Consider the following 19550-nt stretch of genomic DNA (forward strand, 5'->3'; position numbering starts at 1 on the left):
AAGGCACCCTAGAGAAATCTCATGATCTTGAAGGTGTTAATGAAGAAAAGAGCCAATGCAGCAGTATGTACAGAATAAGAGACAATGAGGTGAGCCTGGCATGCTCCTGGAAAATAGTTGAGATGCAGCTAGAAACCAGCAAGTAACACAGGTGGTAGATCATTGCCTAAAATCTCTTCCTTTGGGAAAACACTTCTTCCCCTTCGGTGTCAGTCTTCATTCCATTCTAGAGAGACTGGATTCAAGGAAAGCATCTGAGCCAGGCAAATCGAAGCCCTCTCACCTCTTCAGGGATCTTGAATCTTAAGGACCATGTGGGCTTGAAGATGGCAATGGCTGGGTTGCTTCTACAAAGACAGAACCTGTCTAGAAATAAAACCAACTGAAGAAAAGAACCAAGGGATGAATCAGGAAGATGAGGCAACCTTAATGCCAATCTTTGAACTTCTACAGCCAGTCCAAAGGCACCAGTGGGTGGCTTCAATTATATGAGTCAACAGATTCCTCACTGAAGCTATTTTGACTGGTATGTCTGTCATTTGGAGCTGACTGACTTGTGCACGCACTATGGTAGGAGCAGGGTCACTGAAACACCTCAAAGCAGGAAAGTGACACAAATTTGCAGCTTAGACTCTGCTATCCATGTAGGAAATGGGTTGGTGAGGGGAAAGTCTTGGAAGGGAAGTGATACATCTATGTAGTGGTCATCTAATTCTCTGAATATTCCCAATATTTCTTGGTTTTGCATATCCTAACCACAATTACCCTCGTTCTCTTTGAAGCAATTAAATTTCTATGTTTATTACAGAAAAATCAGAATACTAGCAAGCAAAAATAAACAAAAACCCAACTCTGCCACCCAGAGACAACCATGCATACATTCCACAAAAACTACTTGTGTGTGAGAAGTATATCTGTGTGTCCACTGAGGTGGGAGGAGATATTAAATAAATGGGTTCATACCACATGCACCTTACTATTAGAATAGTCAGAAATTGATCTGGAAGAGAACTTCATGTGTGAAGCCAAAAACTTGAAATTTTACCAGAAGAACCAGTCATTGACAAGTTTGATTTTAAATTTTATTCTCACCAATTTGAAGCTTTGAAATGTAAAGGAATTAAGCTTAGACTAAGTGTGTACCAAATGTATGGTAGAGATCATATTTTACATTCCACTGTATTTGATGATCAGTGTAAGGGGTTAGGCCAGGTGTCGTGATCCTAGCACTTAGAAGGCTAATACAGAAAGATCACAGATTTCAGACCAGACTGGACAAATAGCAAGACTATCTCATAAGAAGAGGAGGTGGTGAAAGAAGATTTTATGGTTGCTTGTCATGTCTTCAAATACACCTTTTACAGTTATGGAACATTGCACTTCAAAGAAAAAGATCAGTAACAAGCACATTAGTCTACAACTAAGGCCAAGAGCAGTGAATAGAGACTGGTCTGCATTTTACGTATACAGTAACTGACAGACCTCGACAGTAAAAGAGCTGTTAGGAGCTACATGGAGTATGGGAGATCACATCTCCATCCCTTCTCTAGTTGCAAATGCTCTATAAAGTTTACGAAACAAATCTTAGTCTTAAGAGCTTTTTCCCTCATTGCCCTTTACTACAAGAATCCTGAGTTCTCCCCTTTTCAAGTTCCCATATAGTTTCTTCTACCTCACCTTCTGTCCCATCAATTCAGCCTCCTTCCAAGGGATTGATTACAAGTTTTATTATTTAAAATACATGTGCAAGAGCCTTTGTGGTATACCCTGTGATAAACTACAGGCATGCCCTGTATTTCCCAGCTATTCCAGAGGCCGACAAAGAATTGCTTGAGCCTATGAGTTTGAGGGTACCCTGGGCAATATAGCAAGACCATATCTTAAAAAAAAAAAAAGCCAGACAGTGTGCTGCATACCTATACTCTCAGAATTCAAGAGGCTGAGGCATGAGTATCACTGCAAGTTTAAGGCTACGCGGTGAGTTCAGTGCCAGCCTGAAATACGTAGTTAAACTCTGTAAAAAGCAAAAACACAAACAAGAACATAAACACGTGCAAGAACTCTGAAGATGTCTGAGGCTCCCCTCAGCTTCCAACTAAAGTGACTTACACTGGAGAGCATTATAGACAACTAAGGTAAAATTATAGGCAGTCAGACAGGGCTAGGCCCTCGAAAGGCATCTGTACAAGTACATTACAACTGTGGATGGAGGCACATTCATTAAAGGCCAGACCTCAAGACAAAAGATAAAACGACTACACCTATGTATGTTCCCTAAGGATAAACAGCAGTAATTGATACTCTAAATAGGTATGGGTCTGCTTGGATGGGGGCCAAAACCTGCCTTTCAGGAAAAGTCCCTGTTAGTTCCATGTACACTTGCTACATGACTTGTTTCCCCATTCAATCAATATTAGCTAAGCGATTATACTCATAATCTTATTAGTTGATCATAGTTTTGTCTACCTCATATCCACTTTGTGAGTTCCCATTGGATCAGTATTACCTAAGTGACTGTACTTGTAATCTTGTTAGTTGATTATGATTTTGTGCCACCTCATACCTTGTGATATCCTATTGAATCAATGTTAGCTAAGTGACTATACTTGTAATTTTATCAGCTGATTATAGTTTTTCCCATCTGAGACCTGCCTTACCTCATGGTTTTGCTCTCTAAAACTCCCTTGAGAAGTAGGGGTACTCAGGTTTCTTTGCCCCAGTAAATACTTTCTGCTCTTAACCTTCATTGTTCCTAGAATTCATTCTTCAATTTTAGAGAATATAAACTCATGTCAGACATCTAGCAAGTCAGCAGGCTGGGTGTTACAATACTTCCCTTTTAATATTTGAATTATTTGGCGGCTGTGTATCATCCCTATGTCAAGAGGAGCTTGGAATGTTTGTTTTAAAGGTCATCAATGGCAAAAAAAAAAAAAAAAAGAAAGAAAGGGCTGGGGATATAGCTCAGCAGCACAAGTGCCTGCCTGGCAAGCACAGCTTCCTGAGTTCAATTCCCAGTACCTAAAAAAAAATAATAAATAAATAAAGGTCATCAATGCCAAACCAGAATTCTACATGGATAGTTTCCCAGAAAACAAGCTCTAGTAAATAAGCTCAGATTTTCAGTCCCTTTGCCCCTTCCCATACTTAATTCAGATTCCCAGTAGAGACCACAGACTGCTTTTCCAAGGCACTAAACAGTTCAAAGCACTCAGAAGTCGAATCATGTGGACAACTGGGAGAGATGATTCAAAGACCTGTCTTTGCTTCCTCCAGCCACCATTTATTGAGCCTCTACTGTGTTCTGAACAATGAAAATACAAACATAAGGAACCTGTAGTCCTTGCCCACAGATGGGGTTCACAATCCAGGCAAGAAGCAAAGTGCTAGCATCTACCAAGTATAAACGCAAAGCAGGAAGAGCTCTGTCTTCTACCCTAATTGCTATCATCTCTTCCTGGCAGGGTTAAGATAAGGCAGAACCCTCTGGGCCACAGCTACACACAGAATGTTCCAGGCTGAGAAAGAGGGAGGATAAGGAGAGTTTGGGCAGGTAAACGAAAGACCACTGGGCCAGCTCTTACCTAACAAGGAAGGGTTTTAAACTGCGCCTCTGCTTTGTTCCCTGTCATTTCAGCAACTTCCAGCAAAAGTCATAGTTCCTGGGATAATATCAAATAAGCATTCTACTCAGCTCTCAAGTACCTTGTGTTTTTTTGTTTTTTGGTATCAGGAATCGAACTCAGGACCTTGCACTTGCGAGGCAGGTGCTGTGCCACTGAGCTACATCCCTGTCCCAATACCTTGTGTTTATCATGGTTAAAGGTAAACCTGTGCAAAATAAAATCATACTTTCAGGATGCTTATTTTGATTACCCTAACCCCAGCTGTCATAATGGAACAAGGAAGTTACATAAGACATTGTTTCTGTGCTGCTGAGAATAATTTCATTTCCTTCCTGTTGGCTGCTTTTCCTTGATACAACATGTAATTATAGACTTTTTAAAAAAAATTACAAATTGATTTGTGCTATAAAGCTCTCCCTGCAGATAGCCAGAAATCAGCAGTTACAGGAGGTAGTTTGCTTTAACATTTACATTTAACAGTCCACAATTGACTTCCTTTTGTCTTTTCATGTTTTGCTATGAGCATAGCTTCATTGGTAATTAATTAAAAAGATTAGTATTTGTGTAGTCCCTGGTTTTATTTCATTAAAATATTTACAGAAGTTCAAAGTTAAGCATATGAAACATCTAAGTTATTTTTGTTTTCTACTACAAACTTTTTAGGACGTGACACATGCACAATGAAGTTTTTAACACCAACATTTAAATGAGTGTAACTAGAATACCTAAGAAAATGTGCACAACTAATAATTGTGTGGCCCAGTGAATTATCGTGGGAATCCACCCATGTGACTACCAGCCAGACCCAGAAGTAGAATACTAGAAGCCCGTCCCAGCCTTCCCACTCCCTGTCCCCACTATGTCCAGCGCTGACACCATGGATTGGATTTGCCTGTGTTCCAGTTTCATGTAAATGGAGTCAAATTAAGTACTATTTTGCCTACTTTGCACATTGTGACTTTCCAACTTTATGAAATCCATACTGTGTGCAGCAGAGGTTCAGTATCTATGATTGTTAATCATGTTCCAGATGGGAGAGAAAAGTATGCAATGATTATGAGGGTTCTCACACGCTGGGGCCTCAAGCATAACTGCATTTCCTTATCTCCCTAATCAGCACGATGAGCAAAGCCACCCTGATCCACTGAGAATGTGTACCTGCCTAGAAGAATAATTTCCAAAGAACTCTTGAACCCTTGTAATTCAGTCCCTATTAATTCATTTTCCATTGTAATTCAATCCCTGTTTTCTTCACTGTGAATTCAACTAGTATTTGCTGAGTACATCCTATGTTTAGATCCTGGTGCTGTGTGAGTGCTGCAGGGGAAAAGATCAGCCAGAAAGCAGCTTACATTAAAAAGGAGCAATAAGACTAATATACAGATAACTAATTCAAGGGCATCAAATCAGAAGGAATCACACCAATTTGTGGCATCACAAAAGGCTGTGAGGTACGTTTTAGCCTTGGAGGACCATGGCAATCAACAGGATGATCTGTGGAAATATCAAAGGCCCAGCAGACATCCTGAGTAAAAACAAACAAGCAAACAGAGAGAGATAATCAGGATTGTGTGGAAAATATTAAGTGTCCTGATTGGCTTAATCATAGGGACTATTGAGAACTAGGTCTAAAAAACCAGGTGGGACTCCTTACTACTGAAAAAGAACTCCAAGTCCTCAGTGGGAGCAAGCTTCCTTTGAGTTTGAGTCATGAGTCCAATTTCTTACCCCTAGAGTCAGGAAGAACTATTAACCCTCATCTCAGATTTCCAGTGAGAGGCAGAGCCACCCAACTAGAAATGTATTTGGATTGAGAACAACTTCTCCCAACCTCTAAGCCAGACATCCTGTATCAACCCTTCATCTCACTGTATCTCTGTGTCTTTCTTCACAGTCAACCACCAAAACCCACCTCCCCGTTTCTTAAAATTCTCTCTTCCCTTAGCATTTAGGACATGGATTTTCCCTGGTTCTTCTTTACTTGTGGATATTTCTGCTTTATCTGTTTCTTGGGAATAAGGGGCACCATAATCCATTCCAAACTTGTCTAGTGAAATTATGTACTTTAGCATAATGATAGCCAGCTTTGCATATGAGTAGCTGTGCCTGAGTGGTACAAGAAACAATTTTTGTGTTCACCCAGTTGGTACAATGAATGGCAAGGTGTATACACCTGTGCAAAAGTGTCAAATTGAGATTTTTACCCACACATTGTTCCATGTATTGGAAATAAAATACACCCTGAGCATCACTGGAAATAAAATACACCCATACCATTCTTCTGTTCCACAAACATCTAATTTGCTATCATGGAATCTGGGCGTGGCTCACAGTAGCTGTGCCCGGAGAAAACAGGAACCCATCTGTGCATTCACCCACTTGCAGGTGAACGGAGAGGTGTGTACAGGTGCTCCAAAGCAGCAACAGGTGCGTTTTACCCATTAAATGCTCATTGTTGAATTTCTCGCATTTATGATTGGTTTTTAAAAGTTTTTTTCTTTAGTTTTTCTTGTAGAAGTAACCCAGTTCAGTACAAGGGCACATGAAAAACCTGGTTGCTATAGCTTTAGGTAGTATATGCAAAAAAAGCCTTGAAAACATGGTAGAAAAATATATGCCCTACTAGATACAAAGACATATACTTTCAATTTAAAAATTTATCCTAGAACTCAGCCACCAGGTCTTTATTCATATAGTAATGAACAAAATGAAGCTGTGAACGGACTTGTTTCTCCCATCTCCCAAACTAATCGGGATGTGACATTCAACCATCGTTTTGCCAGTTTCTGATTGATGTTACATTTGCTAACAGAGCACAAGTTGATTAGCACAGAAACAAAGCAGGAATTTCAAATGAAATGTTGCAATTTTAAAACAAAGAATTGTATAGTACAATCAATCTTTGGATTTCAGAAAGATACAACATTGGCTTTGTGTATGGCAAAGAAAAACAAACTGGCACTGCTGATGTCAACACTGTACCATGATGGAAAAATTGACAGAGAAACCTGGATAAAACTGAAGCCTGAGGTGGTAACTTTTTACAACAAAACCAAAGGTGAAGTAGAGGTTATTGATGGGGTTTGCAGCAATTATGATGTCACTCAAAACAACACTCAAAAAGTGTTGGCCAATAACCAATTGTTTACTCAATCTTAAACATGTGGCATGAATAGTTTGATAGTTTACAAAGAAAATAAGAAGTACAATATATCATGGAGAAATTTTCTTAGAGGATTGGGACTGGAACTCATAAGAGATCATTTACAACAGAGGAAGAGCAAAATATTTCTGCCCAGGGAACTATGCAAAACAGTTATGGAGCGCACTGGTGAGCTCAAAGGTGAACAGGCAGGTGCAATATCGCAAAGACCTACTACAACAGTAGGAAACCAAAAAGATGTCAGTTGTGCTCTACAAAAAAGAGCGGGAAAACAGAACATATGTGCTATTAATGTAAGTGATACTTGCGCATGAAACATACAGTTTTCATTGTGAGAACTGCCTTGGGTGTGATAATTGAAGCAAAGATTATTTTTATTGCACAGTTCTATTGGAATTTTCATTGTAGTTCACATAGGAATTTATTTCTGGTGTGGTTTTAGGTTTTGTAGGCAAGTACACAACTGATGTGAAATGTTGATGTTTATTCTAAATGCACAATACACGTGAAGAATTTAATACCTTATTTTATTGATTTTTTTTATATTCCTGTTAACTACACATTATATAATATGATAGAACTTCCTGGCAAAACAACAAGACCAGCTACCTGTCAAGTATGTCCTACAAAAAGACCAGGAAAGCAAAACACATGTGCTGTCAGTATAAACAATGTATGTGGGGAGCATACTGTTGTCATGTGTGAAGACTGCCTCAGGTGTGATAATTGAAGTAAAGACCATGTCTTTGGTATAGTTCTATTGGTATTTTCATTGTAATGTATACAGGAATTTATTTCTATTGCTGTTTTTAGACTTTGCAAACTAAAAAACAGTTGATGTTGAAAGTTTTGATGATTTTTTATAACTCTCAAATATTAAAAATTTAATACTTTATTTATATTTATTCCTGTTAAGCACTCATTTCTTATTATTTTAATTTTTAAAGATAAAGAACAAAAACATCTTAACAAACAAATGAACGTAAACAAAACAACACCCGAACAATAGAAGCAATACAGAGTTTCAGACAAGGTGATAGAAAATTAAGAATAATTATTGTATTACATATTGTTATCTTCAATTTGGTTACTCACTTAAACAAATAATAGGCATTTAAGATTTATCAGACAATTAAACATTAACTGTTCCTTTCAATAAAGCAATAGAAGTTGGTAGTACGAATCTCAGTTATCCTACGTGTGTATATGTGTGTGTGTTTGTGTGTATATCTATTCATCTATCTATCTATATACATATTTTCCCTTCTTTCTTTTTCTCTTTTCCCTCATCCCAGTTATTCCCTCCCTTTGAGCAGTTTCTTTCCCTTTCAGAATATCTATTATACCTTTCAGATTTTATTTACTCTTTCAGGTTCCTACACTAGTGAAACAATATGGTCTTTACACATGCAAGTCTGATTTATTTCACTTATGAGTATGGACTCTAGTTGCATCCATTTACCTATGAAAGCCTCAAGTTTACATTTCTTTATAGCTGAATAATATTCCATTATGTAAAAATATCACATCTTTTTTATCCATTCCTCAGTTGATGGGCATTTGGGCTGCTTCTACGATTTAGCTATTATAAATTGAGCAGCTATAAACATGGGTGCACATATATCACTGTGGTATGATGTTTGTAATTCTTCTGGAAAAATACCCAAAAGAGAAATAGCTGGGTTGAATGAGACCTCTAGTCCTAGTTTACTGAGGAATCTTCAGACTGATTTCCACAGGAGTTACACCAGTCTACACTCCCACCAACAGTGGAGAATGGTTGCTTTATCCCCACAACTTCTCCAGCATTTGTTATTGGTTGATTTCTTGATGATAGCCATTCTCTCAGGGGTGAGATGAAATCTCAGTGTTGTTTTAATTTGCATTTCTCGAACATTTCTCAAAGATTTCACAACCATTTCTTGAATGTTGAACATTTTTCATGTATTTATTTGCCATTTGTATTTCTTCATCTGAGAAGTGTGTAGGCATCTCAACTGCCCATTTTTGGATTGGGTCTTTAAATTTGGGAGGGCTAATTTTTTTTAGTTCTTTATATGTTATAGATAGAAGTCCTTTGTCTGAGGAGCAGTTGGCTAAAATTTTTTCCCAATTTGTGGGTTTTCTTTTTATTCTGTTGGTGATTTCTCCAGATGTGCAAAAACTTTTCAATAAGATGAGATCCCAATTGTTGATTTTTGAAGCATTTCCCACGCAGGTTGGTTTTTGTTCATGAACTCTTTGCCTACCCCTATGTCTTTAAGATTTTTACCTATTTTCTCTTCCAGTAGATTTAGTGTTTCTGTTTTAATATTTAAATCTTTGATCCATTTTGATTTGAGTTTGGTGCATGGTGATAGACGTGGGTCTATTGTCAGTCTTCAACATGTGGTGAGCCAGTTTTTCCAGCACCATTTATTAAAGAGGCTGTCTTTCTTCCAGTGAACATATTTGGCCCCTTTGTCAAAAATAAATTGGCTGAGTGTGTTTGTGGTTGTGGCTGCACCTTGCAATCTGTTCCACTGATCCTCAGGTCTGTTTCCCCCCCCCCCCAATACCATGCTGATTTTATCACAGTGACTTTGTAGTATAATTTCAAGTCAGGGATTGTGATGCCACCTGACTTATCTTTGTTGCCCAGGATTTCTTTTGCTATTCTTGGTCTCTTCTAGTTCCAGATGAATTTTAGGAATGTTTTCTGTAGATCTGTGAGGTATACTAATGGTATTTTAATTGGGATTGCATTGAATCTGTACAAAAATTTTGGGAGTATGGCCATTTTCACAATGTTGGTTCTTCCAATCCATGAGCAAGGAATTTCTTTCCATTTTCTGAAATCTTCTTCAATCTCCTCTTTCAGAGTACAGTAGTTTTCACTAAAGATCTTTCACTTCTTTTGTTAGATTGATTCCTAAGTATTTCAGTTTTTTGGATGCTATTGTGAAAGGTATGGTTTCCTTAATTTCTGTCATTGTGTTTGTTTTTTGTGTATAGGAATGCTATTGATTTTTGAGAGTTGACTTTGTATCCAGCTATGCTACTGAATTTGTTGATTAATTCTAGAACACTTTAGGTGGAATTTTTGGGGTCTTCCATGAAGAGTATCATGTCATCTGCAAATAATGATAATTTCACTTCTCCCTTTCATTTTATGTCTCTTTTATATCTCTCTTATTCCTTTTATATCTCTCTTTTGTCCAATTGCTCTGACTAATGTTTCCAGAATTATGTTGAATAGGAGTGGTGACAGTGGGCATCCTTGTCTTATTCCTGATTTTAAAGTGAAAGCTTTCAGTTTTTGTCTATTTAATATGACGTTGGCTCTTGGTTTGTTGTATATGGCTTTGATCAGATTGAGGTAAAAACCGTCTATACCTATTTTCTGTAGGGTTTTCATCATGAATGAATGCTAGACTTTGTCAAAAGCTTTTTCTGCATCTACTGAGATACATGTGATTTTTTTGGCTTTATTGATATGGTATATTGCATCAATTGATTTGCATATATTGAATCATCCCTGCATCCCTGGAATGAATCCCACTTGGTCATAGTGTATAATCTTCTTAATGGTTTGCTGCATTCTGTTTGGCTAATATTTTATTGAGTATCTTTGCGTCTATGTTCACTAGTGAGATTGGCCTACAGTTTCCTTTCTTGGTTGGGTCTTTCTCTGGTTTTGGTATCAGTATAATACTTGCCTCCAGAAATGAGTTAGGGAAAATTGCCTACTTTTCAGTTTCATTGAAGAGTTTGAGAAGAGCTGGCATTAAATCTCTGAATTTCTTGTAGAATTCAGCTGTGAATCCATCAGGCCCTGGGCTTTTCTTTGTTGATAGGTTTTAATAACATTTCCAAGTTTAATAATTAATATTGGGTTATTCAGAATTTTTATTTCTTCTTGATTCAACTTTGATAATTCATCTAGGAATCTGTCCATTTCTTCTATATTTTCCATCCCATAGTAGTAAAGATTTTCAAAGTAGGTATTGATGATCTTCTGAATTTCCCTAGGATCTATAATGCCTTCACCCTTTTCATTCCTTATTGCATGAATTTGAGTTTTTTCTTTCCTTTTTTTTTGAGAAGGTTAGATAAGGGTTTATTACTTTTATTTATTCTTCCAAAGAGCCAACTCTTTGATACATTGATTCTTTGTAGTGTTTGTCTCAATTACATTAATTTTTGCCCTGATCTTTATAATCTCCTCCCTTCTTTGAGCTGTAGGCTTGACTTGTTCTTTCTCTAAAAGTTTGAGGTGTGTCATTAGGCTATTTATTTGTTCTTATTCTGTTTCCCTCAAATGTGAGTTTACTGCTATAAACTTCCCTGTGAGGACTGCTTTCACTGCATCCCACAGATTCCGGTAAGTTATATTTATATTTTCATTTGTTTGTACATACGGTTTAATTTCTTCTTTAATTTCATTTGTGACACATTGATTGTTCAGGAGACTATTATTTAATTTCCATGTGTTTGTGGAGTTCCTGTGTTTCCTTTTATCATTAATTTCCAATTTCATTGCACTATGGTCAGATAGTATGCATGGGATAATTTCAATTCCTTTGCATTTAGTTAGGCATGTTCTCTGGGCTAGTATGTAGTCTATTTTAGAGAATGTTCCATGTGCAGCTGAGAAGAATGTGTATTCTGATGTTGTTGGGTAAAACACTCTGTAAATGTCTACTAAAGAAATTTTGTTCAGTTCTTTCTTTGCTGATTTTTTGTCCAGTTAACCTAGCTCTTTGTGTCATGGGGTGTTAAGGTCCCCCATTACAATAGCATTATTAGTTGTTTGGTTTTTCATGTCTACTGCAGTTTGTCTTATATAGTTGGGTGCCCCCATATTGGGTGCATACATATTTATGATTGTTATCTCTTCCTCATGAAGTTTTCTCCTAACCATTATGTAGTGACCTTATCTCTTTTGATCATTCTTGGTTTGAAGTTTGCATTGTCTGCAATCAGAATAGCTACCCCTGCTTTTTTCTGGGTTCTTGTCACATGGAGAACTGTTTTCCAACTTTTGGCTTTCAGTTTATGGATTTCCTTTTGAGTTAAATGTGTTTCTTGTATACAGCATATTGTTGGATTTTGTTTCTTGATCCCTTCTGCCGGTCTGTTTCTTTTGATTGGTGAATTGAGTCTGTTTACACTAATGGTTATAACTGTTATGTGTTGGCTTGTCTTTGTCATGTTATTTACTTGCTGTTGGTTTCCTACTTTTACCTTCTGTTTAATTGCTTTCTCTGCTAGGTGGTTCATTTCTATTGTTTTTCTTGAAATTGTGGTCATTTTTATCTCTTTCTAGAATATCTTTTAGTATTCTTTGTAGGGTTGGTTTGGTGCTTATGAAGTTCTTCAGTTGTCCTTTGTTGTGGAAGAATTTTATTTCTCCATTAAATTTGAAGGATAGTTTTCAGGATGCAACAGTCTGGGTTGTAAGTTGTTTTGTTTTAGGACCTGGAATACTTCACTCCAAGCTCTTCTTGATTTGATGGTTTGTGTTGAGAACTCTACCATGATTCTGATGGGCTTTCCTTTATAGGTGATCTGTTTCTTTTCTCTAACAGCTTTTAATATTCTATCCTTCTGCTGGATTTCTGGGATCTTGATTATTGTATGTTTGGATGTAATTTTATTTTGCTTATGACTTGTTGGAGTTCTATATGCCTCATTTACTGTATGGCAGATTCTTTTTCCATACTTGGGAAATTTTCTGCTATTACTTTTGCAGATAGGCTTCTAATGTCATTTGTGTTGACTCTTGCTGTTTTGTTGATGCCTATCAGTCTTAACATTGTTTCTCTTTGCATCATCTTGCAGCTATTGAATTGTTATTTCCTGGTTCCATGTAATTTTTAAGAGATCTTTCCTTTCATGATTGTTAGCTGCAATGCTGTCTTTAAGATCTAAAAGTCTATCTTTGGCTTCATTCAAGCTGTTTTACCAGCTTTTGATGGAGGTTTTGATTTCCTGGATATCTGTATGAATTTATTTCATGCATTTTAGTTCTTTCCTATATTGTTCAATTAACATTTCCATTATTTTTCTATGCTCATCTATTTTTTATATATGTCCTCTTTAGATGTGCTGAGTAATTCTTGCATTATTGTTGTCATTTCATTTTTTACCTGAGAAATTATTTCTGATCTGTTTTCTTCTGTGGCCTTATGGAGTTATTTCTCTATTTCAGTTGCAGCCATTTCAGAGATTTCAGGTGTGTTACTTCCTGAGTTCTCCTATGTTGATATCTGCTGGACTTGTTTCGGTTGGGGTAGAGTTCTGAGATTGCATTTTGGTCCTTCATCTTGTCATTGTGGATTGCAGAGGTGAAGTACTGGGCCTCACCCTCCCCAGGCAGCTCACCAGAAAGTCTCTAGGGCCCCTAGAATCCCTGGTTGTCAGGCTTGCCCCACAATGGCAGCAGGAAGTGTCCCATCAGGTCCAAGATCCCCAGGCAGTTTCTGGAATGCCCAGCTCAGATGGTTGCCCCAATGGCAACAGAGCACTGGCCTTTGGGACCAGTGTCCCCAGGTGGTTGACTGAGGATGCCCAAGCATCAGACTGATCCACGATGTTGGCAGAATGTGCAGTGCCAGATCAAGGTCCTCAGGCAGCGGATGGTGCATACCTGTCTCTTCAGCGCCTCAGGCATAACCCACAACATCAGCGGGACTTGAAACACATGTCTGAGTTCCCCAGGCAGATGACTAAGGGCTCCCAGGGGTTCCAGGCTTCATGTGTGATCCACAATGTTTGTGGGGCATGGGGCACCAGTCCGAGATGCCCTGGTGGCTGGGTAATGGTGCCCTGAACTCAGGCATGACTCACAATGTCCTCAGCATTCCAAGTTCCCTGGGTGGCTGGCTGCTGGTAACTGAGACTAACGCACACCCTGCAATAACCACAGGACATGGGACACTAGTCTCTGTTCCCTCCAGCACTCATTGTTAATAGAATAAAATTCATAAAATTAAAATTAGTAATTCATCAATAGAAATACTTGTAAAGAATAGTTGTGGGTTTTGTACACTTGTCAGTATGCACCTTAGCACAAAATTGCCATGATGTCCCAAGTTAAATGTTGGAACTCCTCAGATTCCTTCTTTGGTCCATGCTTATGTTCCCTCAGGTGATTTCACTCATTTCCTTTGCTTCAAATGTGACCTTAAACTTTTGCCCCCATCCAGCTCCCAGTCATGGCTCTAATTCCCGTGGCTGCTCATTATAAATATATCTCAAGTGGAACTTCATCTCCACAGGGCTCCTCTCTGACCACCTGAAGCCACAATCAGCCCAGCTAGAAACTGAATCATCCTTATTACCCACACATATGTCATTTATTTTACCTCCAAAATAACTTAAAAATCTCTTAATGATGTAGGGGATTGAAATGGGGTAAATGTGGGAATGACTGAGAAGATAAAGGAGATGAGGATGGGAGGGAGGGAGGGACAGAGAGAGAGAGAGGGAGAGAGAGAGAGAGAGACTGAAGACCCAGAAAGGAGGTGGACCCCAGTCAGAAAATAGAGTAAAACAAGAGTCCTGGAAGGAACTCTGCAGTGTCTACATTTTAGGGTCTCTAAAGTATTTTCTTTTCTTTTCAAAGTTTAATGTTTTTATTATATTTGGTGCCTTAAAAATTACAAATGGTGAAAATTCTCCCCCTTATCCTCTAAATGCCATTTCCATTCCATTCTTTTTTTTTTTTAATTTTAAAGAATAAAAGAAGGATAGCATAATAATAGGGGGGACTTGCAAATTACAGACAAAATGGTAGGAAATTATCAATGGTTATCGTTTTACATATTATTATCTACAAAATAGTTTCTCAGGAAAACAAATAGACAAATAATAGTGAGTTAGAGACAAAAGAGGTAGGAGATTATCAAGAGTCCATTCCATTCTAACCCCCACATGCATCCTTCTTCTTTGTGCAGTTTCAAAAGTACAAATATAAGTTGTTATTTTCCCTAAAGCCCTTCCCCACTCTTTTCACTTGGTTTAATCCTCTGTTCTGTCACTGACAGTATGTCTTGAAGCACCTTCCTACATCACTGTGTGGATACTGCATGCTTAAAAAATGTTTTCCTGGGCCGGGGATGTAGCTCAGCTGCAGGGCACCTGCCTGGCAAGCATGAGGTCCCAAGTTCAATTCCCAGTTCCAAAAAAAAAAGTTTTCCTAAAGTGCTAGGATCATAAATGCTTGAAAAATATGTTCTACATATGTTTTCATTTAATCTGATTAAAATGTCTGTAATTTAATACCATAATAATTAGGCATTTCATTTTTTAAATTTGGCAGCTTCAACAAAAACTTGGTGGAAATAAATTAATCACCTCTGGTCTGTCTATTCGCCAAGTCTACCATAAGAATATCAAAAGCACAGGGAACAGTCTGGGCCCTGCTGTCTGGATCTGTATGACCATCCATGCCCAACCAGTGGACTGAGCCTGTTCAGCCAATCATGGAAGTGCTCAGACACGCAACAAGGAGCCAAGCCTTTGCCCTGATCTTAATAGCCTACACCTCCATCATCCTAATGGCACTGCAGCCTTTGATGGGATTCTTGTAGAAGGGGCTGTGAAAGCTACCGTAGAACAAGCATGGTAAGCAGACTTCTCCACAAGAATGGTTCTGCTCAGAAAGCCAGTTGCAGGGGCCCTGGACATTTCCTTTACCAGGTTTACTCACTTATCAGAGCCTGCCCCTGCTCTTTCATCCCTGCCTCCTGAGAATGACTAAAGTAGGAATACTGAAACAACTAGACCATTTCCTGAGAGTACCAGTTGGTTGCCATTAGATTTTTGTTGTTGATGTTTATTTTGAGACAGGTTCTTGCTATGCAGGCTGGCCTTGAGCTCATTATGTAGTCCAGGCTGGCCTTGAACTCACACAGTCCTCCTCTCTCTGCATCCCAAGTGCTGGGATTACAGGCGTGGGCCACCATGCCCCGCACCATTAGATTTCTTTTCTCCAATAGTATGAGTATATCCAATGCTAGCAGTGGAGAGCTTGCCATGAAAATGCAGTTTAGGGTGTTCACTAAGTTCTAATATCTCTTTTCAGAAGACAGGACAAGTTCAATGTGGGATTCATTTTGTAAGGAAAGAAGCTACTGAGAGAAGTGACACACTATACAACCCTCCTGCATCCTGTTTGTTGCTTATATTTTCCTATTTTTCCATTTCAAGTTCTATCTTTGGAAGAAATGTTGAACAAATCTTTTCATTCTTTGTGTGATAGTCCTCTAAATATCTGAAGTTATTGTATTTTCAAACGAAAATATTCCTTTGATTATTTATTCTTCATTTGTTCAATAAATATTTAATTGAATTCTTCGGAAAAAGGAACAGGCCAGGCATGGTGGTGCCAATAATTCCAGCATTCAGGAGGCTGAGGCAGGAGGATCACCACAAATTCAAGGCCAGCCTGGGCTACATAGGGAGACCCTATCTCAAGGGAAAAAATAAGAAACCCAAGTGTCCTGTTGAGGGGAAGAGGAGGGGAAGTGAAGAAATCTGACTGCAGTTTAACAGCAGAAAATCAGCAAAATTATAAAATCAACAGTTGCCAGAAACATAGGAACATGGAGAACTGAGATAGGTGTGCTGATTCTGGTTTGGACAAGAGAAAATGTTGCTGTCAGGTTCGGACTACTGCAAGAGTGGGCCTGGTGGTCTCTGGCAGTGGAGAGCTGCGTGGAAATCAGCGCTGCCAAGCATTCTCCGTCCGTCCCCTCCCACACTGATGACTTGAAGGGACTGCCACAAAACAGAATAAGCAGCAGCATTAGCTGGAAGGGAACGAATTTATTTGAATGGAATTCAGCAAGTTGAAATGAGTAAATTTAAGTATCCATTTTAGTGTTTGCAACAGTGATACTATGTAACAGATGAGAGGTTTAAAAAAAAGCCTGGGCCTCAAATTTGACAATGAATTTTAAGGTGCATTCCCCAAAGCAGAATCCACTTCAGAAATCCACTTACAGGGTGGGCTTACCTAATGTTAACAACTTCTGCCCTGCAAAGACGATTGAGAAAACACAAGCCACACACTGGGGAAATACTTGCCAAGCATCATCTGACGGAGGACTTATGTCCAAAATGTGCAAAGAACTCTTAAAACGCAACTGTAAAAAGCAATGACCCATTTTAAAAGACAGCAAAGGGGGCAGCTGGTGGTGAGCGGCGGGCTGCGCTTCCCCTCCTGGGTTGGGTCTGGTCCCCTTTGAGAAGATTCTGATAAAAGCAGAAGTCCTCCTTTCTAGAAAAATGGAGAAGGCCTCCTCTCTAGGCATGATGGAATTGGAAGAGGCTCGTTTCACCCTCCTCTGGATGAAGCCCCTTCCAGAAGACGTGCGGAGCGTGCCCATGGGAGCCAGAGCGCCTGCGCGCCTGCTCGGTGTCCATTCCATCGACCCCATGCAGCTCAGGGCCGGGAGCCAGTCCTAGGAAGGAAAGGAGGAGAGAGGTATCTCTGTCAGGAGGACTTTCTGTTTGTTTGTCACCTTTGGCGTCTTATTTGTAACATTCCTGTGGATAATAGAGTCAAATGTGAATGGAGACACTGAGAACAAGAAGGAGGTGGTGCAGAATGACTACTACTCTTATTTTCACACACTCCTCTTGGCAGTTTCCCCAGTTACGGAAAAACGGATCCTTGGGTATGCTGTGTGCAGACTGCACCACTGGTGGGCAATAGCTGAGGACAGCAGTGACCAGCGCTTTTGCACTTGCGAAAGAGACCTCTCAAAGCTTTCCTCACAAGGGCCATTTGGCTACGTGCTGCCCATCATTTCATCCATCCTTGCTTGGATTGAGACACGGTTGCTGGATTTCAAAATGTTTCCTCAAGAAGCAGAAGAGAGGGGCTGGGGATTTAGCTCAGCGGCAAAAGCGCTTGTCTGGCAAGCGCAAGGTCATGAGTTCGGTTCCCGGTACCGGAGAAAAACTAAAAAAAAAAAAAAAAAGAAGAAGAAGCAGAAGAGAAAAACAAACTCCTAGTTGTTCAGGATGCATCAGAGAGGGCCGCCTCTCCCACCTGAAGGTCTTTCAATGGTCAGTTTTATTTCCTCTCCCAAATCTGGAGCAGGATCTGAAGAGGGTTATCCCAGAGGAGAGTTAAACAAGCCTCTTCCAATTCCACCACCCTTAGAGAGGAGACCTTCTCCATTTTTCTAGAAAGGACTTCTGATTTTATCAGAGGAAAAACAGAACAGTGAGAAAGCACCTTTAGAACCCTGACTGCTGCTTTGCAAAAGGGGAGCACCTCACTGGAAGCCATCTGAGAGAAAAGATGGAGATGGGTCTCCTGGAAAGTTGAAACGGTGACTTTGTGGAAGGGCTAAGGATTGTTTTATGATGATACCTCATGGACATTGTCCCCAGTGAACACGGCTCAGTAACCTGTTGGTTGTACTGTTCCTCTGTCCTGTGAGATTGAGTCATGCCTGTCAAGGAGTGACTAAAGGAAAGTGTTGTGCTGTGTTGGAATCTAAAGACTCTTTAATATTGGAAAAACACTTTTGTAATCAGTGAAATAGCTCTTTATTTCAATTCACAGAACAGAGGTTTTTGGTTTCGTATGTCAGATTTCTCTTGTATTTCTTTTCTAATACCCTACATTTCCCTTGTATTTTTTACTTACGCACATGTGTTCTTTGCGAAGCAGAAGATGCCCCCCACACACACACCACCAGTCTACTTCAGTTTGGTACTTGCCCACATAATAGTTGTGGTTATACTTCATGTTACTTTTGTTTCTTAGAAATTGCTGGTTACTGTGATGCATAGCTGGTCACTATGATGCATATTATAAGAACCAATCCCCAAATGACAAGCAATTTTGCATCTATGCTTCTTGCTTGCTTATCCCATGTAAGCCCTAGACCACGAGAGATCCAAGCCTGATATTTTGGGAATGATTTCAATCAGTGTCCTTTGACATAAAATAAATCTGCCTCCAAATCCTGGGTGTCGTTTCTGTACAGTTAAAAAAGGTCCAACATATCAAAGTGAAATAAAATAACATACAGCAAAATATAGACACCTCAGCAAAGAAGACATGCTGATGGGATATAAGCATGTGAAAAGGTGCTCTACCAAACATGTGAAAAGTTATATCATAAAGGAACTGCAAATTAAAACAAATATATTAGTTACCTTTGCATTACTATAACAAAATGCCTAAGGCAATTAATTTATAAAGAAAAAAATTCATTTTAGTTCATGGTTGTATAGCTCCCAGTCTACCATCTGTGGTCTCACAGTCCCTTTCAAGGGCATGCCTTCCATGACCTGAGGACCTTTTATATGGATCCACCTTCTAACAATCCACAACACCTCCCAAAGCCACCATCCTGGGGACCATACATTTAATGTATGGACTTTTTGGAGACCTTCATCCAAACCACAGCAATGAGATGCCACTACATACCTATCAGCATCCTATGTTGATGAGGATGTGGACCAACAGGAACCCTCATTCATTGCTGGTGTGGATGCAAAAGTTACAGCCACTTTTGAAAGACAGTTTGGCAGTGTCTTACTGGATAGAAATATGGAACTGAGCAATAAATAAAGAGCACCAAAAATGGGAGTGGTACTCAGAGATGCAGTCTGAGAGGTCCTTGTTGTCCCCCTTCTAGGATATCTGCAAGGTCAACTTATTTTTATAACAATGATAGGATATGATTGCCTTTCCACTCCTTCTCTCATAAGTAACAGTGGAGTATTCCAGCATACTATGGCAACAGTTT

General features: G+C 39.2%; 1 pseudogene; it reads left to right on the forward strand.

The window, feature by feature from the left end:
• The first annotated feature begins 17112 nt into the window (after nt 1-17112).
• LOC102018936 lies at nt 17113-17973 on the forward strand (annotated as a pseudogene).
• Nucleotides 17974-19550: the final 1577 nt, after the last annotated feature.

This window comes from Chinchilla lanigera, unplaced genomic scaffold (genome assembly GCF_000276665.1).
Source record: "Chinchilla lanigera isolate Chin_1 unplaced genomic scaffold, ChiLan1.0 scaffold00019, whole genome shotgun sequence".
Taxonomy (NCBI): Eukaryota; Metazoa; Chordata; class Mammalia; order Rodentia; family Chinchillidae; genus Chinchilla; species Chinchilla lanigera.